The 27,416-nt window shown below is 41.6% G+C and overlaps 1 protein-coding gene across 1 annotated transcript in view; it reads right to left on the bottom strand.

Moving 5' to 3' along the window:
- Positions 1–27,416, bottom strand: part of NGR-A27 (neuropeptide receptor A27) — an 81,398-nt gene that overhangs the window by 51,448 nt on the left and 2,534 nt on the right.

The raw sequence follows: 27,416 nt of genomic DNA, 5'->3' as shown, positions 1-27,416 counted from the left end.
GTGGAATAGTTTTTTTTTTTTTTTTTATTGCTTAGATGGGTGGACGAGCTCACAGCCCACCTGGTGTTAAGTGGTTACTGGAGCCCATAGACATCTACAACGTAAACGCGCTACCCACCTTGAGATATAAGTTCTAAGGTCTCAGTATAGTTATAACGGATGCCCCACCCTTCAAACAGAAACGCATTATTGCTTCACGGCAGAAACAGGCGGGGTGGTGGTACCTACCCGCACGGGCTCACAAGAGGTCCTACCACCAGTAAATAGATAATTAGTATAGATTTGTGAGGTGCGCAAACGGTTTGTCGCGGCTATCTCATGTGTAACGACGCTTGCAGCTGAAAGTAAGTATTGTACTTTTTGACGAAGCATGTTGCTGATTGGATTGGGAGAGGCCTATGTCCAGCAGTGGACGACTGTGGGCTGTTGATGATGATGATGATGATGATGATGTTGCTGATAACTTTATTTCTGTAATCTGACGTAGCGTGTTGCGGATAATAACATGTACTTTTAGGTTAGGAATATTGTGTTCTTTTTTTTTAATAATTGAATAAATAAATTTAATTTTATATTTGAAAAAAAAAAAAAAATTTGTAACGTGTATTATTACCACGTGGGACCTACTCTGTGTTCACGATCCGTACCGACTGAGCTTTTACTGACTCCATTTCTGTTGTTAGCGAAAGCTCATTTTAGACCTTAATTTTCTGAAGCTTTTAGGGGCTCGCTATCTACAATTGTAGCCTCTCTAATGTATTGAGATTAAGTTCGTTACAGGGTTAAGGAGACATTAGCGAAATATTAGTTCGCCGGTATGAACCTCAATGCTCAAAACATTATAACGCGCAGGCTGCAATAATTCTTATATGATCAGGAGTTAGAGTGTTGGAAGAGGTTACATTAGTAAAAAAAAAGTACCTATGAATATACTCGTAAGACTTCATCATTGTCTGGAAAGAATGGATTTTTAATTTTACAAGTACTGAATACTAATCTGAGTTTTTTATTAGATTCTGTAAACAGCGCATCGGAGTTTCACTTTTGCAAATGCTTCATTAAAGTTCAGATTTGTGTAAATCGTTTAAGCTTAAATCAATAGCCAGGGGAATAATGTATTATCATCACGTGAGAACTTCCATCACCCAATCTTTGTGGCAAGCAGCGGTAAGGAGCATCGTCTCAAAAATATTATAGTAAGTTTTTTTTTAGATTATCCAGTACGAAAATTACGCAGAGGCTATGAAATTAAATATATTTTTTTTAGGACTGAAGGATTACTGGTGACCCGGAGGCCTTTCCAGATTTACTAGGACAGGTGGGCGAGCAAAGGCTCAGCCAGGAGGGGTGGGACTTACTAACAGCCGCCCGAGCGCCTTCAAAGGAGACAAAAAACTCAAGAGCAGCTGCTTCGCGAATGAATCTACTACCGGATCAGAATCGCGACCCGCTGAGAAGATCCGGCGAGAAACTCAGCGAGCAATTAAATATATCATACATTAAAAACTTCGTAAACTCGACTTAGGCCCCAAATATGATATAGCTTCACGAATTTCTACCAACAAAGTTTCCAAGCAACGTGTTCAGGCGAAACTGTGATCTAACTCCCCCGCTATACGACTGTTATTGCCATGAGACTCAAATGCCGTTACAGGGCAAATTCAGCTTCACACGACTATGTAATTTAATTACGTAGAGATCGGGGGATGCACTCAGAGAACCGCTGTTCTAGAAACAAGAAATTAATAACCTAAATACATTTTTAATTTATATTAGTAGTTAATTTTTTAATTAAACCTTTTCAAAAACATATTCTTATATATATTTAACTATTGAACAGTATTTAAAAGAAACGATGAGAATCCATAATAAGACCCCGGAAGTATCTATGAGCTTAAAGCTAAAGGGAACATAAAATTTTAAGTTTAACTCCATTTTCATTTCAACTTAGTTTCGCGTTTTAGAGTCCTGGGCGGTTAGGAGTGCATTCGAGTCTGACTCTGGAATCAAACGTAGCTCAGAAAACGGAGTTAATACTTTTAACCACTCTGTAATCCTCTTGCGCACAGTTCTGTGACATCTCCCTTGAATGGATATAAAAATGCCTAATGAAACATAATATATCTATATATCTACATATATATATAAAAATGAATTGCTGTTCGTTAGTCTCGCTAAAACTTGAGAACGGCTAAACCGATTTGGCTAATTTTGGTCTTGTATTTGTGGATGTCCAGAGAAAGTTTAAAAAGTAGATGAATATGAAAATGCTCGGAATTAAATAAAAATAACAATTTTGTTTTCTCTTTGATGTGTCTCCCGTCGGACGGATTCCTTTTATTTGTTTTAAGTTTATTTTATACAAAAGTTTAGGTATTTTATTAATCGATTGAGGCACCAAGAAGTCTGCCGGGTCAGCTAGTTCAATATAAATAACGTAGACATATTGTATCATTAGTCAAATTTACAGTTTCGTTTTTTTACAAGAGCTTATCGTTACGCAAAATTCCAAACGTAACTTATTACGGAGTGCATTAAGAACGACTTCAGTATTCTGTTGTTTTTAGTATAAAGATATAAAATACTAGCCGTACTCGCTCGCTTCGCTGGGCATTTAAAGTTAACATTATTATTTATTGTCATTATTATTAGGGAGTCCAACACTCATATAAATATTAGCCCATCCATTAATTACATGTAATTTCTACATGAATACCAAGTTTCAAGTCAATCGGATGCATGGTTCAGTAGTTATAACGGAACATCCGTAAAAATCACTGTAGATTTATATATTAGTATAGATTCAAAACACTGGAGGGTCCTATTTAATTTATCAAGCAAAACCGTCCGCTGCTTGTATCGGTTGCATCATCATCAGTCTGTATCTCTCCATTGCTGGATGTAGGCGTTTCTCATAGTCCGCCACAATGAGCGATTTTCCGCCTTCCGCATCCAATCTTCTTTAGCATATCGCCGCAAGTAATTGGTCCACCGGGCAGAGGGACGCCCAACGCTGCGCTCGCCTCCGTCGTCGATGTAATATTTCAAATAGAACATAATTAGCCTCAATAGAACATAATTGTAGGACCTCTTGTGAGTCCGCACGGGTAGGTACCGCCGCCCTGCCTATTTCAACCGTGAAGCAATAATGCGGTTTGAAGGAAGGAACAGCCGTTGTAACTATACTGAGACCTTAGAACTTATATCTCAAGGTGGGTGGCGCATTTACATTGTAGATGTCTATGGGCTCCAGTAACCACTTAACACCGGGTGGACTGTGAGTTCGTCCACCCATCTAAGCAATAAAAAAAAGCTTATAATAATTTTAAATTAATTTAGAAATACGGCCCTGTAGTATGATCGCGACATTTTTCTACGGAATTTCTGAAAATGGTGACGGAAGAATATTTTTTCATCTTTAAGCCCACAGACTTCCACCGCTGGATATATCGTCTTCTCGCATTAAAAGTGTACTAGTGGTCCCCCGGTAGTCGAAATTCGACTATAATTAACTGGAATTGTTTTTTTTTTTTTTTTTTTTTTTATTTTATGATTGAAGGATTACTGGTGGCCCGGAGGCCTTTCCAGTTTCACCAGGACAGGTGGGCGAGCAAAGGCTCAGCCAGGAGGGGTGGGAATTGCTAACAGCTACCCGAGCGCCTCCGAAGGAGACCTAACAGCTCAAGAGCAGCTGCTTCGCGAATGAATCTACTACCGGATCGGAATCGCGACCCGCTGAGAAGATCCGGCGAGAAACTCAGCGAGCTGATTCATGGGTTAGGTTGCACGGCGAACTCTTTGTCGAGTTCGACGAGTACGGTTACCGAGGTCCCTAAGCCTGCTCCTAGAGCTGAAGGCGTCTAGTGCGAAGGTTATTGGATCTGATGGATCCGTAAGGACGTGTCTAGGGCGTCGACGGTGACTGGCTCCTGCATGATCAGGATTCGGGGAGTAGTCAGCGGCGGCTACGATAAGGCGATTATCATGACGCATAGCCTTATCGAAGTACCGTTCCGACGCTGACTTCATGTATTTCTGTATAGATTCGAGGCCCAGGTCGTCGTGTAGGTCAACGTTCCTCACGAACCACGGAGCTCCGACGGCTAACCTGCAAAAGCGGGATTGTAGAGATTGAAGGGTGTCTATTTGCGTGCGGGCCGCGTGAGCGAACACCACACTCGCGTAAGTCATGACGGGCCTTATGCAAGTTTTGTAAAGTGTCACCTTGTTCCGAAGGGACATTTTACTCCGCTTACAAATCATGGGGTAGAGTCTACCGAGAATAAACGCGGCACGGTCACGGACTGATTTTATATGCGGGCGGAATGTCATCGATGCATCCAGGGTAACGCCCAGGTACTTGACCTTCCTGGCCCAGGGTATGGATTGACTAAAGAGAGTAATCGGGGGTGTGAGATTCCTCCTCCTAATACGGGAGGAAATCCGTGTGGAGCTTCCCCTCTGAAAGAGCACCGCAGTACTTTTCGCTGGGTTGATGTCTATGCGCCATTTTCGGAACCACTGTCCTAGGGCTAGGGCTGCGCTCTGAAGCTTCTTCGCGATTAGGGACTTGTTTCTACTGGAATAGTAAACAGTCGTGTCGTCTGCGAATAAAGCTAAATGGGTCGGCGGCGACCGGGGAATATCGTTAACGAATAAGCTAAATAGGAGGGGTGAGAGGACAGAGCCTTGCGGGACTCCAGCTGTGAGAGGTCGTGGGGAGGAGCGGGTTCCCTCGACTCGATATCGAAAAGAGCGGTTCGACAAGAAGTCCCGTATGATGAGCACGAGACTATCCGGCACACCCATGTTGAATAGTTTGAAAATCAAACCGTTGTGCCAGACTTTGTCGAACGCTTTTGCGACGTCGAAGAAGAGAGCTCCCGTGTATAACGGTTTTGGTCGATTAAGCCCCACAAGAATGTGCTCCGTGAGGCGGTGCACCTGTTGAACGCATGAGTGATTTGTACGGAATCCGAATTGTTCATCGATGAGAATGCCCTTGGATGAGACGAAGTCTCTGAGGCGTTTATAGAGCAGACGCTCATACAGTTTGCCTAGAGACATGAGGAGGCTAATCGGGCGGTAGCTCGTCGGATGATTTTTTGGTTTACCGGGTTTATGTATGCCGATAACGTCCGCTTCTTTCCACACCGCGGGAAAGATACAGTTCGCCATAGCGGCATTGAAAATAGATGCCAACATCACGATGAGTTGGACGGGTAGAAGTTTAATAACGCGGTTGGATATACCGTCGGAACCGGGAGCCTTGCGAGGACGTAGGTCTTTGATCAAGTCTTTAACTTCCATCGGGGTGACGGGTGGTAACACATCAGAGGGTGGCAAGGAGGCTCTGCGTTCTACCTCACTGTCTACTAATTCTACATGCACAGGGTCCACGGATTGAGTGCTGGGCGTGCACTGGGTTTGCAATGTATCGGCCAGCAGCTCTGCTTTTTCGTCATCATCGAACGCCGTGAGTCGGCCTGAGGGGCCTACGAGGGGGGGCATAGTTACTACCGTATCCGATTTGAGAGTACGAGCTAAGCGGTAGTAAGACCTTTGGGAGGGCGCGAGTCCTTCTAAGAAATCAGACCATCTGGCATCTCGGACTTCGGCGATGCGAGACTTTACGTCGCGTTGTAGGGCACGCATTCGAATACGATTTTCCGCGGTAGGATACCTGTCGTAGGCGCGTATCGAGGCGTTCTTAGCTCTAAGGAGTTCCCTAATATCGTCGGACAATTTGAAGCGGTGAAGGAAGTCCTCCGCTACAACTTGTTTCGATGACCTATCTAATGTCGAGGTGATGTGTGACGTTAAGATGTCTATGGCTTCAGCGGTATCCTGAGAAGACGGGGTAGAGTCCGGGCTAAACGGTAGCGATGGTGGATCAGATTCAGCCAGGCTGATGCCCAGCGTGTGCCAATCCACCACAGTCCTCGTGACGGGAACGGAATCGGGAGCGCGACCGAGCTTCATAACGACGGGACGGTGGTCTGAATCTAACTCTGAAACTACTTCGATCGAGTGTAAGCGCAGAGTTACGTTTTTTAATAACGCTATGTCGAGTATATCCGGGCGATGCGCGATATTTAGCGGGTAGTGAGTCGGGATTAGCGGAGCGACGATATCGAAGGCGAGATTATCGACTAACGCGTCAAGCCGCCTGCCATTCGGGGTTGTGGTGTGTGAGTTCCACCTAATGTGTTTACAATTTAGGTCGCCCGCCAGAATGACAGAGCTCCCCATGCCGAGCAGCGCCTCGATATCACTGCTTAGAACGATCTTATCCGGTGGAAGATAAACGGACGCGATAACGATCGGCGCGTGTCCCGTCAGTGAGATTCGGCACACTGATGCTTCGATATTAGCGAGCGCGGGAGGATCGAGTGGGACGCAATGCAGGGCTCTTCTATAGTAAATGACGGTACCACCACCACGAGCAGAGAGCCTGTCGTTCCTGACCATGTTATAGTTCGCGATTTTAGGGTCACGGCGCGCGGGCTTAAGTAGGGTCTCCTGCACTAAAAAGATATCAATTTGATGGTCACGCAAAAAGTCAGAAACCTGATCACGCTGATTTGCGAGACCGTAAGCGTTAAAAAATCCTATCGTTACGGATAGGGGCTTTATTCTACTTATATACGCCATTGATTACCGGCGGAGTGAGGGGAGGACGTACGTATTTAATGACGCGTATACGTCGGCGTATTCTTGCACAACGGCGATAAAGTGTTGTGCAGTGGAGGCAGAGCGAATGGCGTCGCCCAAAGCGTTAACGCGCTCAAAGTTGATCGACTGAAAGAAGTCGATCGCTAAAGCGAGATTGTCGGACGCGGTCGGAGGGCAAGTCGCGGGAGAGGGACGAGTCGCGGGGGCGGGACGAATCGCGGAGGAGGGAGTTGTAGCCGTGTTCATGTACGGCAGCGGTTTCGCCCAGGCCGAGACACTGGGCACCGGCGCCGGAACGAACGCTGGCTTAGCCTGCGACACAGAGGGTGCCGAGGCTTTGATGTCTGGGCCGGAAGCTCGGAGGCGGTTTTGGCGGGCGACGCGGCGATTTATTTTCGGGGCTCGGGGGCATCCGCGGTAATTTGCGGGGTGACCCTGTGTTCGACACAGGACGCAGCTAGGCGGTTCTGTCGCGGTTTTTTGATCGCGAGTGCATAGGGCCGTGGCGTGATCGCCTAAGCACTTGACGCATCGGGGGCGCGCGTGACAGTTACGGGAAGAATGCCCGTATAATTGGCAGTTATGGCACTGGCTAGGTGTGCCTTTCTTGTGTGGGGTTTCGACTGCGATTCCGGAAAGGCTACAGACCGTTCGGATGTTGAATATTTGCTTACCCTCGGGGGTAGGCTGGAGGGCGACGAGAACCATATTATATGGCTCCCTTCCGCGGCCTGTGTGCATGCGGTGTACGGAGTTAACCGGTAGGCCTTGTTCGAGAAGGTCGGCCTTGACGAGCTCGGCATCCAACTCTTTAGGGATGCCACGTATAACGGCACGGAGTTCGCGCTCCTCCTGGAGCGTATATGTGTGGAAACTTATACGCTCCTTACGGAGGTAAGAAGAGAGGGCCCTATGGTCGTCGGATGTTCGAACCTTAATTTGAATGCCGTTCGCGAGGTTACGGGCATTCGTAAAATTGATATTTTTGGCCTTAAGGGCCAGGGAAACTCGTTCCCAAGCTGCCTTCTCTTGAAGGATTACCGGGGGAGGGGTCTGGGCTTTATTTTGTGCCACCGGACGCGGCGACGGAGTGGCACGGGCTGGAGGCGCAACGGGAGTCTGAGGGCGGGGGCGCGACGCGTTCGCGGCTTTGCTAATTTTAGCGGCCGCGGGAGCTCGAGACTCCGCGGCACGCTTCTTACCCTTTTGCACCAGGGTGAATCCATCCGTCGATGAGGCGGGAGCGAGGTCGACCTCCATCTCCGAGTCAGAGTCGGAGGACGAGGAGGCGGGCGCAGGTGACCTACGAGTAGGTGTTTTGGACGGCGCGACGGAGGCCGCGGATGATCGCGCTGCTGGAACGGTGACCACGGCGGACGACGCAGCAGTTTTACTCGCCAGTATAGGCGACGCGGGAACGGCAGGCACGACGGAGGCTGCGGTGCTCGATGCAGAAGCTTTGCACGCAGGTACAGGCGACGCAGGAGCAGCGAGCTCGGTGGAGTCCACGAGAGGGCTCGCAGTGTGATCGGCCTTGAAGGCCTGAAACTCGGAAGTGAGCTTTGGGTAGCGAAGCCGGAGAAATTCCGCAAATACAGCGTCCATGATGTCTACGTGCCCAGGTGGGGCTACCCTGGGTCTTAGAAAACACTCGCCTTGCGGCGAGGCCCCAACTTCTCGGACCTGAGCGGTTCTATTGAACACAGGTGGCGATGCGGCACGATTACTGCAGGACAAAGAAAAATCACAACAAAACGGAAATAACAAAAAGAAACAAAACAATTAAACACTTCCAGGAAGACAGTTTGTCGGCAGATGTACCACGAACACAGAAATAACAAAAGGAAACAAAACAAATAAAAACTTCCAGGAAGAGCACTTAGTCGGCAGATGTACCACGAACACAGGCCGCGCGAACAATGGCCGGGCTAACAAAAGCCGGGCGAACAAAGGCCGGGCGATCGAGTGGTCGATGAGCACGTCCGCGCGTGACGGGTGCCTCTATCGGAATGAACTGGAATTGTAAGTTTGTATGTACACTATCATGATTCTATTGTCAAAGACTATTTATACTTCTTCATAAATTTCACCAAGGCTACACTTTCACAAGACTATACTGGGATTTTAGAAGGTACCTTGAGATATTATTATTGATGGCATTTACGTTATATATCTCTATAGGCTCCGGTGACTACTTGACACCAGGTGGGCTGAGTTCGTCTATCAATAGCAATTTAAAAAAATGTGCACACTGCTCTGTCAAGAAAATACCGAGAAAAGATCACTAATACACAAAATGTTAGTTATTCATCCAAAATTTATTTAATAACCTCAAAGTGTGCTCCTTCAGAAACGATACACTTTCGCCAACGAATAATCTAATCATCAAAACATTTCTTAAACGCTTTCTCGAATTGAGTTAAGTTCTCGCCGTGAATTTTCTATTGTCTTTTACCGAATGAAAACGAGTGCCGCGAAGTGGTAATTTGAGATAAAAAAAAAAGAAAGAAGTCGACTGGAAATATATCTGGTGAACGCGGTGCTAGCCCGATGGTATTTATTGAGTTTTTGGTCAAAAATTCGTTCACAATGACGACCATACATTCCCGATCCTGCGGACAGAATGGAAAGCAGTCGACGTCGCCCCAAACACGTCATTTCGGATCCCCCCGATCCGCTAACGGTGCTTTTAGGTACTTTTAGGTACTCAAAGCACCGGTCGTCGTTCTCGTCGAACCCGTCGCTTGCGACGAAGGGCTCAACGAGTAAATTAACCCTCAGACACAGCCCATTGAGTTTCTCGCCGGATCTTCTCAGTGGGTCGCGTTTTCGATCCGGTGGTAGATTCTGCGAAGCACGGCTCTTGCTAGGGTTCGTGTTAGCAACGACGTCAGGTTTGAGCCCGGTGAGCTCACCTACTAGTTAAGATTACGCTGAAATAGCCTCTCAAGGCTCTCAACTAGGTAGAAAAAAAATCGGTTGTCTGTAAAGTCTGCTTACTGACGATAGGTGAACGTGACAACGTCATAAGAAAATACTAATGGAATGGTTTCATTTTTCAAAAGAAAATTTTAATTTTATGTGTTTGATAGATATTTTGTATGGACAATTGACACCACATTCACTTTTCACTGAACTTCATACTTGACTTGGAGAGAGACAGATGTCGAACGCTGCCGAATGCGGAGGCCTCTTGTGTTGATTGTGCCTCTTTGTCGCTCGTTGCGCACTCTCGCTTGCACTTCAAGTCTTAAATGGAACGCCTCAGAGCGAGGTAACGCCGTATGAGTCATGTTTTTTCGTGCGTGCAGCCGGCTCCATCGAATTATAAGACGTTGTCACGTCAAAAAAAAGATGACCTTGTGCGAAGGCGCATTATCGTGGTGCAAAATGCAGAAAATTTATTTCCACAACTTTGGGAGTTTTCATTGGATTTGCTCTATTAAACGCCGCGTAACAACTCAACTAACATTATTTATTTACCATTTGACCTTCCGACAATAATTCCTAATGCACACCATCGCGATAGTCAAACGAAACACTTTGACATTGGCTTTTATATCTGAATCCCTGACTTCGAAAACGAAATTCGATTAGTGATGCAAAATATAAGCCAATGTAACTGTCGATGTTTTTGTAATGAAGATGAAAAACCTAGAAATGATTTTATAGAAAAATATAAGGTAGCACAATATTCAAATATCGACATACACACCTTAGTTACTTGAAGTCGTCGTGACCTAGGCGTCCGGTGCATTTGTGTCGAGCGATGCACCGGTGTTCGAATCCCAGGCGGGTACCAATTTTTCTAATGAATTACGTACTCAACAAATGTTCACGATTGACTTCCACGGTGAAGAAATAACATCGTGTAATAAAAATGAAACCCGCAAAATTATAATTTGCGTAATTACTGGTGGTTTGACCTCTTTTCAGTCCGCGCGGGTAGGTACCACCGCCCTGCCTATTTCTGCAGTAATGCGTTTCGGTTTGAAGGGTGGGGTAGCCGTTGTAACTATACTGAGATCTTAGAACTTATATCTCTAGATGGGTAGCGCATTTTACGTAGTAGATGTCTATGGGCTCCAGTAACCACTTAACACCAGGTGGGATGTGAGCTCATCCATCCATCTAAGCAATAAAAAAAAATCGTCACCTGAAAAACTGTACAGTATTCGGAACGTCGGAAATGACAATTATGATCCCGGATCCTGATCACGCAGGGGCCGGTCACCGTCCTCGCCCTAGACACGCCCTTACGGATCCATCAGATCCAATAACCCTAGCATTAGACGCCTTCCGCTCTAACACTAGAAGTAGGGACCCCGGTAACCGTACTTGTCGAAGTCGCCAAAGAATTCGACGTGCAACCTAACCTAAACATCAACCCGCTGAGTTTCTCGCCGGATCTTCTCAGCGGGTCCCGATTCCGATCCGGTAGTAGTTTCATTCGCGAAGCAACTACTCTTGACTTGTTAGGTCTTCCTTGGGGGCGCTCGGGTAGCTGTTAAATTAATTAGCAAATCCTGCAGCACCTGTCCTTGTGAAACTGGAAAGGCCTACGAGCCAACAGTATGCGCTTAATCTTAAAAAAAAAAGAAACAATTAGGATGACCATAAAAAGTTCAAGATTCAACCTTAGAAGTAGTTTAATCATGTCTACGTCTCGTGAAAACACAAAATGCGCATTAAAATATAATGTAAAAACCACTCAACACTACAATATATTAACCACAACAGTAAAATATCATAGTCACAAGTCGAGAACAAGATAACGCAAGATGTTCAATAGAATTACTTTTCAATTCGTTCGACGATATTGCACGGGTCATGGTGGCACTTTTATGACATCCCGCTAAATTGATATTCAATTATAGGTTACTGTGAGGAGACCCTGAATTAATTGTAGTCTGCGCGTAAGCCTTCAAAGAATAGGCCATATTGAATTATGTTTGGTGCTATCGACCTTAATTTTTCACTTAGCGGTTGTGTGAGAGCTGTGATTGGTGAACTTTTGCGGCTTTATTTAGTGTTTATTTAATCATTAAGGCGCTTTATCAAAAGATTAAACTTTCACCTAATTTTAAGGTTAAAGAAAATTTGAGAAATAAATTCAATTTAAAATAAATGTTGTTTTGATTGAACTCTGTGATTTTATTTTATTTAGAAAATTTCTATAGTGAAATCGAAAGCATCCAATTCCATCTCAATTTTCCACATTAAGCATTTTTTTATTTTATTTTATGAATTAGGTTCTTATGTCTGCGTTCCCAAATTTCACAAAATTCTTTACAAAAAACAGGCTATTCGTCAAGCTGACACACTGAAATTACTTTGAAAGCGGTATTTTTCATGCTTTAGGCTTAATGATGGAATCACTTAGCGCCGATTCTATAGTTCGAAGAATCACTGATTTAATTCGGTACTGCCACAAATAAACCGTAAAATATTTAAGAAAACGTACGTAAAAGAATACGAAGAACCATGTCTCCATGTATCATTATATCATTCATCGCCATAGTCGAGTTTTCCATTTTTATTAGGGTTCACTTACCTCAATTATCCTTCAGACCACCAAATAATGGTGATGATAATAAAAAAAAATATTTATAGCTAGCAGACTCGGCAAACCTCGTAGTGCCTCAATCGATAAACGAAAGACCTAAACTTATGTATAAAATAAACTTAAAACAAACAAAAGGAATCCGTCCGACGGGGGGGACATCAAAGGGAAAACAAAATTGTTATTTTTATTTAATTCCGAGCATTTTTATATTTATCTACTTTTTAAACCTTCTCTGGACTTCCACGAATAATTTAAGATCAAAAGTGGCCAAATCGGTCCAGCGGTTCTTGAGTTTTAGCGAGACTAACGAACAGCAATTCATTTTTTATATAAATAGATTATTGTCGTAAGATCATACGTGTGACAATTGTGTAATGAATAATTTCGGCAGGCACTTTCATGCCGTTACTGTTTCTTTTTCCCCCTACCTATTCGCTGGTAGCCTAAGGGGCTATTTCAACTACGCCCAGACGGGAGGTGGGTTCACGGGCTCAACCTGAGAGAATTTGCTAACACTAGCCCTAGCAAGAGCAGTGTTTCGCTGTATCTACCACCGGATCGGAATCGCGACCTACTAAGAAGATCCGGCGAGAAACTCGATGGGCCTACTGGTTTTTTTTTCTAACTAGAATATTGTACGGTACGCAATGGCATTGTTGGGGTGCTCACATTTCAGTGGGGCCACTTGCTGATACGAATACCAAGGCCGTGCTCGTGGCCTAAAGGATAAGACGTCCGGTGCATTCGTATGTAGCGATGCACCGGTGTTCGAATCCCGCAGGCGGGTACCAATTTTTCTAATGAAATACGTACTTAACAAAATGTTCACGATTGACATTCACGGTGAAGGAATAACATCGTGTAATAAAAATCAAAACCCGCAAAATTATAATTTGCGTAATTACTGGTGGTAGGACCTCTTTTGAGTCCGCACGGGTAGGTACCACCGCCCCGCCTATTTCTGCCGTGAAGCAATAATGCGTTTCGGTTTGAAGGGTGGGGCAGCCGTTGTAACTATACTGAGATCTTAGAACTTATATATCAAGGTGTGTGGCGCATTTACGCTGTAGATATCTATGGGCTCCAGTAACCACTTAACACCAGGTGGGCTGTGAGTTCGTCCACACACCTAAGCAATAAAAAAAAAAAAACATTTTGATGTGTTCACTTAAAAAATCCCACTAGAACTCAAGTCGATGCTATAGATCAGTTGCAATTCTCGAAATACCGAACACAAATGAGTTGAGTTCTGTAATTAAATTGCAGTGTAATGTGACGAATCGCATTAGGCAATACCTAGATATTAAATTTTCGTCTGTTTTCGTTCGTGGACGGAATTGGTGGATCGGTTTGTTTTATTAGCTAAGCTAAACAAATGATCTCATGTTGATAGGTGACTCGTCTAGTCTTAATGGGATGCTAAAACTAGAAAAGACGTTCTTTGTGTATTTTACCGTTACCATCAAGGCGATGAGGAGCTTTGATGATATTTCGGCAGAGTTTACGCTTATCATCACACAACAGCTTCATTTAAAAGTATGCTTTTGCCACATACCCTACGACTCTGTCATGAATTCTCCCCCACGATTTTCAGGAGTGCTATGACTGTTCCTCTTCAATCGACCCTTACAAAAAATATTCAGTAGACAGTCCCCCAGTTGGTTATGTTTAGAAAGTCGAATATCCTTTCTACCTCGAATTTAAAACTCGTAAATATGAATAATCGACCGAAAAGCTTTGGTGATTTGACTGTCTGAGAGCTTTTGTGCAGAGTTGAACGAATTAGTTAGTGACGACTTTAAGCATACTCGCATGCATATTCTTTTTCTAAAAAATACAAGGCCCTCAGTGGACGAGCTTCTCTTTATGGTTCCCCATAGTGAAATATATAATATATAGAGTGATGATATCATAGTCACCGCTGTTAAAGAATGTATGAAACGAACTAAGGACTATGAAAGAATAAGCTGGAGGAGGCCTGTATTCAAATAGGGGTTCCTATCGAAGAAAAAGTTTGATGTAGGCAAATCAATCAACAACACTAAAGAAAAAATCTAATATATAAAAAGGTGTAAAATAATAAATACATCCAAATGTAAAAGTCATATATAAGAATATTTACATGTAATACTTAGGTGATGGGAAATAACCGCCCTGCCTATTTTTGCCGTGAAGCAGTAATGCGTTTCGGTTTGAAGGGTGGGGCAGCCGTTGTAACTGTGGCGGGTAGCTATCATACACCGCAAGATAATTGACAGATGCCTGAATCTCGCTTACGACATTTTCAAAATAAAGCGCATATATACAAGTTCCGAACAACAACATTCGGACCGTCGGTCTACCGAGCAATAGCACCCGCTCGGTGGAGGATCTTCCTTTCGTCGTATATTCCCCAAAAAACTATACTGAGATCTTAGAACTTATATCTCAAGGTGGGTGGCGCAATTACGTTGTAGATGTCCATGGGCTCCAGTAACCACTTAACACCAGGTGGGCTGTGAGCTCGTCCACCCATCTAAGCAATAAAAAAAAAAAATGCGAAATTTATTATTATTATCCTGCACGAAATTTTTATTCTCGAATTTTTATGAATTTCGCTAAACACTAAAAAACCACAGACCTACGCCAAGTGCACTTCATTTTCAGTTTTGGTTTCGTCTGACGTTTCGTCCTGGAAAAACTTCCAAACAATCCGGCACGTATTTTAAATTGTGGCTTTTTGCATGGTAAAAAATATATTTTTGGGTAAATCTAATAGCTTCATGGAGTGGTGAAGGTGCTTTGGTATGACTCCAGTGCTGGAAAGCACCAGTGGCACATATACTTTATTCATTTTCCAAAGTCTAGTAATCTCTTCCTTTAATTATATATATTTATGTATTTTTTCAGTTATTGTTTTCTGTATACTATGGGTGTTAGGAGCTGCTATGTCTATTAAATGCACTACTTTATTTGTTTTATCAATTAGAGTTATATCTGGCCTATTTATTTGTATAGTTTTGTCAGTTAGTATGGCTCTGTCGAAGTACATCTTGTGCGTGGCGTCCTCCATTACCTATATATTAATACGTGAAGCAAAAACTTTGTACCCCTTTTTACGAAAATTGCGCGGACGGAGGAGTATGAAATTTTCGACACTTATAGAGAATACAGAGAAGAAGTGCACAATGCTAATATTTTTTTTAAATAATGCATAAAAGATACATTAAATCAATAAAGAAAACATTACACACACTACATACCATGTGTTTGACGCACACACGCATGCATACTATTTATTGTAAAATTTTTTTTCTTGACGTCTGTGATCAAATTGAGAAAAGATTAAATATTGTTTGTCTTTATTGAATTTTTTTTATAGTGTAGCCTTGCGAAATTTGTGATTATAGTATGTGTACAAACTTACAATTGCAATTAATTATAGTCGAATTTCGACTACTGTGTGACCTCTAGTTATTATTATTTATTATGTTACAAAAAGGACAACATACACATACAAGTTAACGAATATTGTTTATTGTCATTCTACGTATAATCACCGTATCTAGTAAGTTCAAAATTATATAAAATAACACCTTAATAAAATTTGAAAGGAAAATTAAGCCTACACAGTCAGTAAGCCGTGGAATATTAGGCAATTCCTTTTTCGCGAGCTAACTATACCATAATTTTTTTTTTGCTTCGTTCGCTCCCGGACCCTGCGTATTCTCGAGTTTTCCATTTATCTTTTGAATAGCCTTAAGTAAGATCTGGAAGATCCTCAAAAGGCAGTAATTAAGAAAATTGTGATTCAAGATTTTTTTATTATAAAATTAGAGAGTAAATGTTGAATTAGTATTGTACATTTGCTCTGGTGTAAACAGACGTATGGAGCTCACCTCACTGATAAATATTGGAGCTTAAACTATGACGAAAATACTAGTCGCATTAGCGATGCGTGCGTGTTTAATATTTATGTATATCACATATGTTTACCAATTTTTTTTAAGGGATTTTATGATCTTGTAACTAAGACCTTTAAGTCATGTCTTATTTTGATTAATTAGGCTCACAATACACATTACAAGCTAAAAAGATACATAAAAAACACAAGTAAAAAGAAACACGAGGCCAATGATAGCAGCCGATGGAAAACAATCGCACAAGAGAAATTGATGCAGCGTGGGAGTCACGACCCTCAATGATGAAGAAAAGACAACGCCCTTAAGCCTGCCATGAGATGTAAACCTTAAATAAATTACACTTGGAAAAAAAAGGTTAACTCTATCCTCAAAACTGAAAATTAGTATCTATTCAAGATACGAATAGAAGGAAAAGGTGAATAGGAACATTTGGCATATGATTACCATTGGCATATGAAAAACCAGGCTCGTATGAGTGAGTCTGATGAATTACTGGGTGAATAGTCGTCGTGGCCTAAAAGATAACACGTCCGGTGCATTCGTGTTGAAGCGATGCACCGGTGTTCGAATCCCGCAGGCGGGTACCAATTTTTCTAATGAAATACGTACTCAACAAATGTTTTGATTGACTTCCACGGTGAAGGAATAACATCGTGTTATAAAAATCAAACCCGCAAAATTATAAATTGCGTAATTACTGGAGGACCTCTTGTGAGTCCGCGCGGGTGAATACCACCACCCTGCCTACTTCTGCCGTGAAGCAGTAATGCGTTTCGGTTTGAAGGATGGGGCAGCCGTTGTAACTATACTTGAGACCCTAGAACTTATATCTCAAGGTGGGTGGCGCATTTACGTTCTAGATGTCTATGGGCTCCAGTAACCACTTAACACCAGGTGGGCTGTGAGCTCGTCCACACATCTAAGCAATAAAAAATAAAAAAAACTATACCAGTTCATGATAGAATATATATAGTTTCTGGGGCCCTCGTGCATCGTGTTCAATGTCCATTGTATTGTAGCACAGTGATCTCACACTTCAAACCATAACGCGTAACTGTTTGGTGTTGAGGAGTTATTTGAGATGATCATCTCGTTTTTACCATCTTACTGCCCGCCACTGGAATAGAGTTCATCGCACTACCTAGAACTATTGCATTCATCCACAGCCCGTTTCCAGAGACCTTTTTTAACCACGTACTATCCTGCTTTTGAACGAGCTCTCCTCTACGGTGTTTTAGGAGCGTTATGAAATGTCCTTCTTCAAACAAAGCTTGTGGAGAGTACTTAACGGCAGGCAGTGCCTTAGCTCACTAACCTCACTAGCCACACTAACCACACCTAGCTCACTAACCACTCAACACCAGGTTGGCCGTATGCAAACAAGGGCAATATAATAAAAAAAATACAGAAAAAACCATAGTGCCAATGCCTACCTCAGATATTTTACAAATCACTCGGCCAGAAAAATCCCATTTCATTAAAAAAAAGACAATATGGCTTGGCTTCTCAGTACGCCGAATACGGTCCCTAGGTCTCACAGATACTTGAAAGCTTTTAACTAATTACATTTTTAGAAATGTTGTAAATGGTCGACTTTTTTTTTTTATATAGTGCAATGAAAAATTCTCACAGCTCCACTTTAAGTACCACAGGCACCGGTCACCGTCCTCGTCGAACCCGTCGCTTGCGACGAAGGGCTCGGCGAGTAAATTAACCCATAGACACAGCCCACTGAGTTTCTCGCCGGATCTTCTCAGTGGGTCGCGTTTTCGATCCGGTCGTAGATTCTGCGAAGCACTGCTCTTGCTAGGGTCAGTGTTAGCATCACTCCGGTTTGAGCCCCGTGAGCTCACCTACTAGTTAAGGTTACGCTGAAATAGCCTCTCAAGGCTCTCAGCTTAGGTAGGAAAAACGGCTGCAGATGATTGAGCTTAACGACAGCCTTTCGCCGTCTGTTTGGGAGCAAACTTATGAAGAGTCCCAAATGTTCCCTTTGTTAAAATACGATTCATGAATATAAGTTCGGTTCTTAGACAATATCAATATATTATGATATAACATAGAATAGAATAGAAGTGACCATTTATATTCGAACTGACTTTTTTATTTTGTTTTTATTTTTTTATTGCATGGCGGTTACTGGAGCCCATATATATCTACAACGTAAATGCCGTCACCCACCTTGATATATGAGTTCTAAGGTCTCAGTATAGTTACAACAGCTGTCCTAGTGTACCCGCTGGTACATAGAGCTCTCAAAAGTTGTCTCCACTTGATCCAGTATTGCGCTTACTCCTGGTCCAGATCATGCCGGCAGTCCTCATCTTGCTCATACAGGGTAACCAGGTCTTCTCTTACCACGCGGCTGCCATTTAAAAACTTGCCCATTACTAATTTTAATATAAATCGACGTATCTAAACAAGACCACTGTTTTAATGGTCTAAATAATCCAATTATCATTTCCAAGCTTAACGAATCATAATTTGAAGCGGTTCTAATCGCGTGCGTCGCGTTATTTAAATTTATAGCATTCTCACTCCTTTGTCTATGTTACCGCGACCGCTACAAAGGTCTCGTAAGTTATTTAATATCATCAATAATAATCGTGAAAGCCTAAGACGGCTGATACTGTTAATAAGCGTGCCTCCTCATAATTGTATTTCAGTTTACAATAATGATCGTGTTTTAATTGACATATTCAGTTCGAAATTAATGTCTTTTAAGTTTAAAATGTCACAAATAACATCTATATATTAATACGTGAAGCAAAAACTTTGTATCCCTTTTTACGAAAATTGCGCGGACGGAGGAGTATGAAATTTTCCACACTTATAGAGAATATTTGCTGTACGACCGACTAGTTCGCGGGAAACACTGTTTGAAATTGCCACCAACTAAATCAACGATCTTGAAAAATTTTTGTACTACAGACCAAACAAATTTTATGTAATAAGGCGAACTTATTCATGCTTAGTCGATTTTTAAAGTACTTCAGAACGAGAACTCTAGTAAAAATATGTAACAGCCCATAATAGTGGAAGTCCGCTGAGCGGACGCGGCACTGTGGCCGCCACTGGCCTTCTGTGGGAAGTCCTTTGAGCGGACGGGTCACTGTTGATAGATAAATGTGATTTGACATTTCACGTATCTGTGGAGTCCGCTCAGAGGACACCGAACTGTGGAGAGGATATAGAGAAGGAGTGCACAATGCTAATATTTTTTTTTAAATAATGCATAAAACATACATTAAATCAATAAATAAAACATTACACACACTACATACCATGTATTTGACGCACACACGCATGCATACTTTTTATTGTCAAACTTTTGTTCTTGACTTCTGTTGTCAAATTGAGATTAAATATTGTTTGTCTTTGTTAATATTTTTTATAGTATAGTCTTGCCGAAATTTGTGATTATAGAAGTATAAAATACAATCATAATAGTGTACAAACTTACAATTCCAATTAATTATAGTCGAATTTCGACTACTGCGGGACCTCTAGTTCTTAATAATTCAACTCGTAGGTACACGTGATGCCAAAAACGTACTATAATGCATAATAACGTCACTATTCAATGAATAACGTCACTATTCATTTACCATACAAATTCTATTGGTATACAATTTTGATAATCGGATTTCGTAATCTGGTCTTGAGAGATTTTTTGAAGTCGTCGTGGCCTAAGCGATAAGACGTCTGGTGCATTCATGTTGGGTGATACACCGGTGTTCCAATCTCAGTCGCGTACCAATTTTTCTAATGAAATACGTACTCAACAAATGTTCACGATTGACTTCCACGTTGAAGGAATAACATCGTGTAATAAAAATCAAACCCGCAAAAATTATAATTTGCGTAATTACTGGTGGTAGGACCTCTTGTGAGTCCGCGCGAGTGGGTACCACCACCTTGCCTATTTCTGCCGTGAAGCAGTAATGCGTTTCGGTTTGAAGGGCGGGGCAGCCTTTGTAACTATACCTGAGACCTTAGAACTTATATCTCAAGGTGGGTGGCGCATTTACGTTGTGGATGTCTATGGGCTCCAGTAACCACTTAACACCAGGTGGGCTGTGAGCTCGTCCAACCATCCAAGCAATCATTTTTTATTTTTTATTAGAGTGACTATTTACTGTTAGTGTTGTTGTTTTGTTATAATACTAGTTACTGATGTTACACCATATTTTATCCTATGGGTAGGTACCACCAAATCTATTATTGCCTTCCAGTTGGAAGGGTAGTGTAGTAGAAATATATTCTCTAAACAAGTCATGGATAAAATCAATACATGTCAAAGTGGCTTAGAGATCAATACATGTTGAATATATTATAAGGAATATGGACAAAATAAGACACACAATAAGAGACATCACTAAAGTTAAAAACGCTGTGACCTTTGCCCTAAAACTGAAATGGCATTGGGCTGGACATGTAGCGAGAATGTCTGACAGAAGGTGGACCACACGAGTGACCAAGTGGGAAGGACCACAAGGCAAGAGAGAGAAAGGGAGTCCCTTAGCCCGCTGGGAAGAGGATCTGAAAAGATCAGTCGGCATAAAGTGGCACTTTGTATTATGGCACAAGACAGACAAAAAAGGGGCATCTTTGGAGGAGGCCTTTACCCAAACCGGGATTTCCTGTTCATTTATAATAATTATTTTAATACACGTACTTATATTACTAACATAACTTATCGGTAGGCAGCGGCTTGGCTCTGCCCTTGGCATTGCTGAAGTCCATGGGCGACGGTAACCACTCACCATCAGGTGGGCCGTAAGCTCGTCTGCCTACAAGGGCAATAAAAAAATAATAACTTAAGCTTACTAATAAAATTCAAATTTGTTGTTTGATATAATATAGTACATCCGCCTAAGATTGTAAAACAAGAAATAAAAAAGGCTTATTATTATTATTATTGTATTTCCTTGGAAATTAAACCCTAAGCCAGCATTTACTTCGATCTCACTGTAATAAACACGATAGCTTGTGGTCGGAAACTTTTATAGTTAGACACTGTTAATATCACCTCTGACATTGACAAATAAGACAATCATAAAGCAAGTTCTTTACTGCTGTTATTAGGCGAAGAAACCAACCTTGTATTAAGTAGTCAGTCAATATAAATCACAAGGTTTACGCCAGTACAAATCTCGAGGCGTGGGGTTTGATGTGTCACTTGTTTAGTGTTCCCACCCCACCCCACAACCTGGAACGCATCACTGCTCACCGCCAAAAATAAATAGGGTGGTGGAACTTACTCGTATGCGGTCAGAAGACGATCCATCAGCAGTAAAACTATGTCCAGTACTATGTGCCTATTTGACTTTGAGCATAATATACCGCATCGGTAACATTCGAGAACAGACGCCAGCATTTGGAAGTCGTCGTGGCCTAAAGGATAAGACGTCCGGTGCATTAATTGTGCTTTAATGATGTAACAATCATTGTGCAGTTACTGCAACAATACAGTTGAGACATTGAAAATTATTCTTAAAACAACACGTTGTAGAGCTACCGACGAAAAATCATCAGACAGTGACATGAAGTCGTCGTGGCCTAAAGGATAAGACGTTCGGTGCATTCGTATCAAGCGATGCAACGATATTCGAATCCCGCAGGCGGGTACTAATTTTTCTAATGAAATACGTACTTAACAAACGTTCACGATTGACTTCCACGGTGAAGGAATATCGTAGGAATATCGTGTAATAAACATCAAACCCGCAAAATTATAATTTGCGTAAGTACTGCTGTTAGGGCGCGTTGTGATTTCGCACAGGTAAGTACCACCACCCTGCCTACTTCAGCCGTGAAGCGGTAATGCGTTTCGGTTTGATGGGTGGAGCAGCCGTTGTAACTATACTGAGACCTTAGCATATCTCAAGGTGGGTGGCTGCATTTACGTTGTAGATATCTATGGGCTCTAGTAACTACCTTACTGGAAAAAATGCCCACTACGATAAATGCAATACATTTGGAGCCATTGTTATAGCTTAGCTGTTAGTTCGTAACCCATTTGCGTAGCAAGTTCCCCAATAAAAAAAAACAAATGTCTATGATCAGTTCCATTTTGAGTTAACATCGCATTTACTTAAAAGCTTCTGTCTAATTTTTCTACTCTAAATAATATTATTATTCAACTTAGAATTTGAAACTGTTTGAAATTCTAGACGGCTAATTTACATAAAATATAACTCTTACACAAAATTTTCATGTAAAGTATATACTATAGTTATAAATCTGAGTCTATGTTTCAACTAAATATTGGAAATGAATCTCATTCATTTATTTATAACGGGCACTGCATATACAATACCAAAATTCTCGAAATATTTGATGTAGAGCTAATCTCAAAAGCAACAGTTCACCAGCTGGTCCACAAAAATGTTCGTGGAAACAACACACACACGCACACACACACACGCACGCACGCACGCACGCACGCACGCACACACACATACTTTATGAGCAGGACGATGCTATAAACGCTTAGAGGCTCACAACACACCGTTTATTTAGAATGGAGGTCGAGCCTCCATACGAGGTTCCCGGGTTGCGAGGTTGCGGTATATGTGGGACTCGACGAGAGATGGTAAACGCAGGCCAAATACTGTAATTAGGCCCATCCACTAAACAACTCCCCTGTACTCTTGTTCAACGCTCGATCCCCACCCGACAGAACCGGGGTAAAATAGGTATTTACCGCGGTTAACAGTACAACCAGACCCGTAGTTCACCCCGAGGATCTAGCCGGCAGAGTCTTCGAGGCGATAATCGATGACACTACGTCAGTTGTCATGATACGGCAACACGTCAGGCTGCTCTAGGCGGTCCGGTGTCCCGGAATACCCCGCTGGACCAGAACCAACCTGCTAGGCTGGAAGCGCGACACACTACCAATCGATTGGTCTTTCGCAACAGTTCCGTAGAACTACAGTCCGATGGAAAGTCACAACACACCCTGCGAACGAAAATGCGGCTTGTGGCAATACTTGTTACCCCTAGAGATCGCGTCTACCCGGTGCTGCCATCACGTCTCTATCTGAATCTCATCAATCATCAAAACTTGAACAAAAAATAGGTATCTGTCATCGAGCCGTCGAGTTCCAGTGGTAAAAACCGGACGAAAAAGAAGATTGACAAATTTGTCTGCCTCTAGCACCCATAGATGATATACTTAATATTCACGCTACCCGCGGTCTTTTTTTTTCGGGGCGGCCTCCTACGAGGTCTCCGCGCCTAGGGGGCTCGCGGCGTATGTGGGACATGACGATCTGCACATGTTGAGAGCAGATCGCGGGCCCAACGAGTTTTAGGGCCCTACCGCACTAAATAACTTCCCTGCGCTCTTACACCCGACGTCCGGTTTCTGTCCGAGGTCAGAACCCGGTTAAAGTAGGGGGTTCCAGCGGTCAACACTACAACCAGACTCGCGGCGCAATCTTAAGTCAAACCGTGGTCATGATGCTTGGAACACGCTGAAACATCAGGATTCCATTGCCTATAAAGAATGTGGTTAGAACCCGTCACATAACAGTGTCTATAACATGCTTATCTATCTAAACAGAACCGTTTGTCCTGTGTGCATTTCTAAGCAGTTAAATTGTTATTGTGATTAAACTTAAAATGGTTGTTGTTGGCACTACAGGGAAGCTGTCTGTTGTAGCACTATCAACTGATCAGAGGTGGCGCGTGTATAGTCTTAGCAATTGAATGTAATTCATAGATTTGACGACAGCATAGCGTATTAGGGATTGAATCTTCTTCTATCTTCTATATATATAAAAATGAATTGCTGTTCGTTAGCCTCGTTAAAACTCAAGAACGGCTGGATCGATTTGGCTAATTTAATTGAATTATTTGTGGAAGTTCAGAGAAGGTTTAAAAGGTAGATAAATATGAAAATGCTCGAAATTAAATAAAAAATACAATTTTGTTTTTCCTTTGATGTGTCCCCCGTCGAACGGATTCCTTTTGTTTGTTTTAAGTTTATTTTATACAAAATTTTAGGTCTCATATTTACCGATTGAGGCACTACGAAGTCTGCCGGGTCAGCTAGTAATGACATAAAAATTATGTTGGTGTAAGGGAAATACAACAGTACGTTCCGGTTTCCGAGTTGAAATTATTTAATTCAATTTAAATGTTATAAAAATACTGGTTTTTCATTTCAAAAAAAGGCTTGATACTGAGGAGAGCCGTTGAAACAAACTCAGCGGCTAATGTTTTTTTTTTAATTAGCAAAACTCAATTTCTCTTCATAAAACCTTCTTGCAGTTTAATTATTAAAAAGAAAATTTTCTATTGCCTTTGTAGGCAGACGGGCATACGGCCCACCTGATGGTGAGTGGTTACCGTCACCCATACGGTAACCACTTGAGAGATTTTTTATTTATTAGAGTCACTATTTACTGTTACTAATTACGGGCAGAGCCTACCATAAAAGTAGATTTATAGAAAACTTTTTGGAGCGTTAATTGACACGGTTATTTTTATATTACTTATAGGATGAGCATACGTCCTGTCCCGCCATGTGATTAAGACTAGTCTTTGTGTATTGAGGGACCAGAATCCGCATTGTGTAATCTATCGGTAACCACTTAACACCGCATGGGCCGTGCAAAGGATCATCTGGCTCAACTATTTTACGCGTAAACTATATTCTAGGAAAAGTACCATTTCAGCTATTAGGTAGATTGAAAACGCCCTATTTACATAGGTCCAATGTAATTTAATAACCATAAAATTAGATGATTACAGTGTCTGCGGTTTGAGGTTCGAAGACCGGTGTGACCCAATTTGCTTACGGTTTCTTTGAAATACGCTTTTGAAAAAGCTAGATTAACATGCGACTGAATTACATTAGATGACATTTCATTAACAATGTCAACACGCAGCCGACAGAGTACAGAGCTAAACACCAATTTAGGAACAACATTGCCCAAACTGCTAAATTTTAATTAGAAGTAAAAATCAGCTTTATTTTATTTATATACTAGCGACCCGCCCTCGCTTCGCTTAGGGAACTGTAATTTATTATTTATAACAGTATTTCTCCACTATTTAATGGATGTTATTATACATATAAACCTTCCTTTTCAATCACTCTATCTATTAAAAAAAACCGCATCAAAATCCGTTGCGTAGTTTTAAAGATTTAAGCATACATAGGGATATAGGGACAGAGAAAGCGACTTTGTTTTATACTATGTAGTGATTAATAATTTTAATTATATATAAATAATTTATTATATTTATATTAGTTTAATTTTGTATGAGGTCAACGTAAAGAAGAGGATATAAGTTTTATACCAAATAAATCCTCGGCAAAATTTGTAAGATATTTATTCATACACCTAGCTGAGCTTCAGGGTATGAATGATGGTGACAGTAAAAACTTAGCTAAGCCAATAGAGTAAGTCTTAATAAACATTTCGGCTTCAATGGGTATCAAAACTTAAAAAATTACCCAATTACATTTATAATTGAATTATTTGTGAGTAATCTATCTAATATATAAAATTCTCGTGTCACAGTTTTCCTTCCCATACTCCTCCGAAACGGCTTGACCGATTCTCATGAAATTTTTTATGCATATTCAGTAAGCCTGAGAATCGGCTACTATCTATTTTTCATACCCCTAAGTGATTAGGGTTGTCCACCCCTAACATATTTTTTTTATTTGGACTTTTTTTTTGTTATAATGAGGTATTATGTGGTTGAATGAGGTTTTGTTTATATTCCCTCATCGTTCACAGCACTACATACCTCTTTCACTCATTTCGCACATCCTTACACACTTACAATAAGTTAGTTTTTTTTTCTACACTAGAAATTCCCTAGAAAACTTATATATGGCAAAACAATGTTTGCCGGGTCAGCTAGTATTAATATATAAGTCTAGAGTGGTTTTTACGGATGTTCCGTTATAATTACTAAACCATGCATCCGATTGACTTGAAACTTTGTATCCATGTAGAAAATACATGTACTTAATGGATAGGCTAATATTTATATGAGTGTTGGACTCCCTAATAATAATGACAATAAATAATAATGTTAATTTCCAAAGCCCAGCGAAGCGGGCGAGTACGGCTTATTAATTTATGAAAATGTAGGATATGTAAGAACGGAACGTATGAAAAGAGTGTGGAACGGAGCGTTAAGAAGTTAGTGAGAGAAAACGGCAAGAAAGAGAAAAGAGAAAGACAGAGAAAAGGAAGATGGCGATGACGGTTAAATGAGCAAAGAGTAAAAAAGGTGTCAATTAATTTTTAATTAATACAATAAAGAAAATTTTGGAAAAGAAACGTAAAAGTGCAACAGTAGAATAATTTTATTTTATGCGCCACGATCTCAATTCTATTATAATAGTCGCACAATATAAAATTAGAAAAAAAACTGTTTGGTCCGAGGTCAAATTTTCATCTGCAATGTGGCCGACTATCAAAATATTTTCCCACCCCTGGTCTAGACGGAGCCTCTATGTAGACGAAGATTCCATTACACACGAATAAAAAATACATTATAATTTCCCTCCTACTGGACTTCGTGAAAGAAGTCCAAAAGACTGTGTGGTATTAATGAATGTCACCTGATATAAGTTATCATCATTAACACTTTGACTGCTGGACTATTTTTAAGGGAGTTTCAGTCGGTGCGTATGAGGACTTTTCGAGGCAAGATTGGACTTCGTTGCAGTGCGTCTGAGACTGGATAGACGTCAGAAAGGACCGTTATTGGATATACCCATTCCCATAGAAATGTGGATATAATTGTCTCCCGTAACGAGCGAAAGAACGCGTCGCACTAGTAGACAGTCGCGTTTGGGGTTTTTTAAACTTCAAAACGCAGTCAACGTGTTAACACGCCTTACCAGCTTGGGACGATTGTATCTTTGTTTGTAATGTAATCTAATCTTTAAGCGCCGTTTTCACAGACTTGAAGACGTCCGATTAACTTCAAAACCTCGATCGTGGCAAAATATAGATACGTAGGAGAGAGATCCTTCATCCTGTATCATTTGTTAAATATGTTTTCTTTCAACATATTTAACAATTATTAGTTAATATTTTTGTGAATCAGCTTTATCCTGCTTGAAACAAATAAAGAATAAACACCGTTCTCCCTTTTTTTTTATTGCCCTTGTAGGCAGACGAGCCTACGGCCCACCTGATGGTGAGTGGTTACTGTCGCCCATGGACTTCAGCAATTCAAGGGGCAGAGCCAAGCCGCTGCCTACCTCCCTTGAGAGACGAATATAAATT

This window comes from Bombyx mori, chromosome 14 (assembly GCF_030269925.1).
Source record: "Bombyx mori chromosome 14, ASM3026992v2".
Lineage (NCBI taxonomy): Eukaryota > Metazoa > Arthropoda > Insecta > Lepidoptera > Bombycidae > Bombyx > Bombyx mori.
The sequence above is the reverse complement of the archived record's forward strand: the minus strand, read 5'-3'. Positions and strand labels throughout refer to the sequence as shown.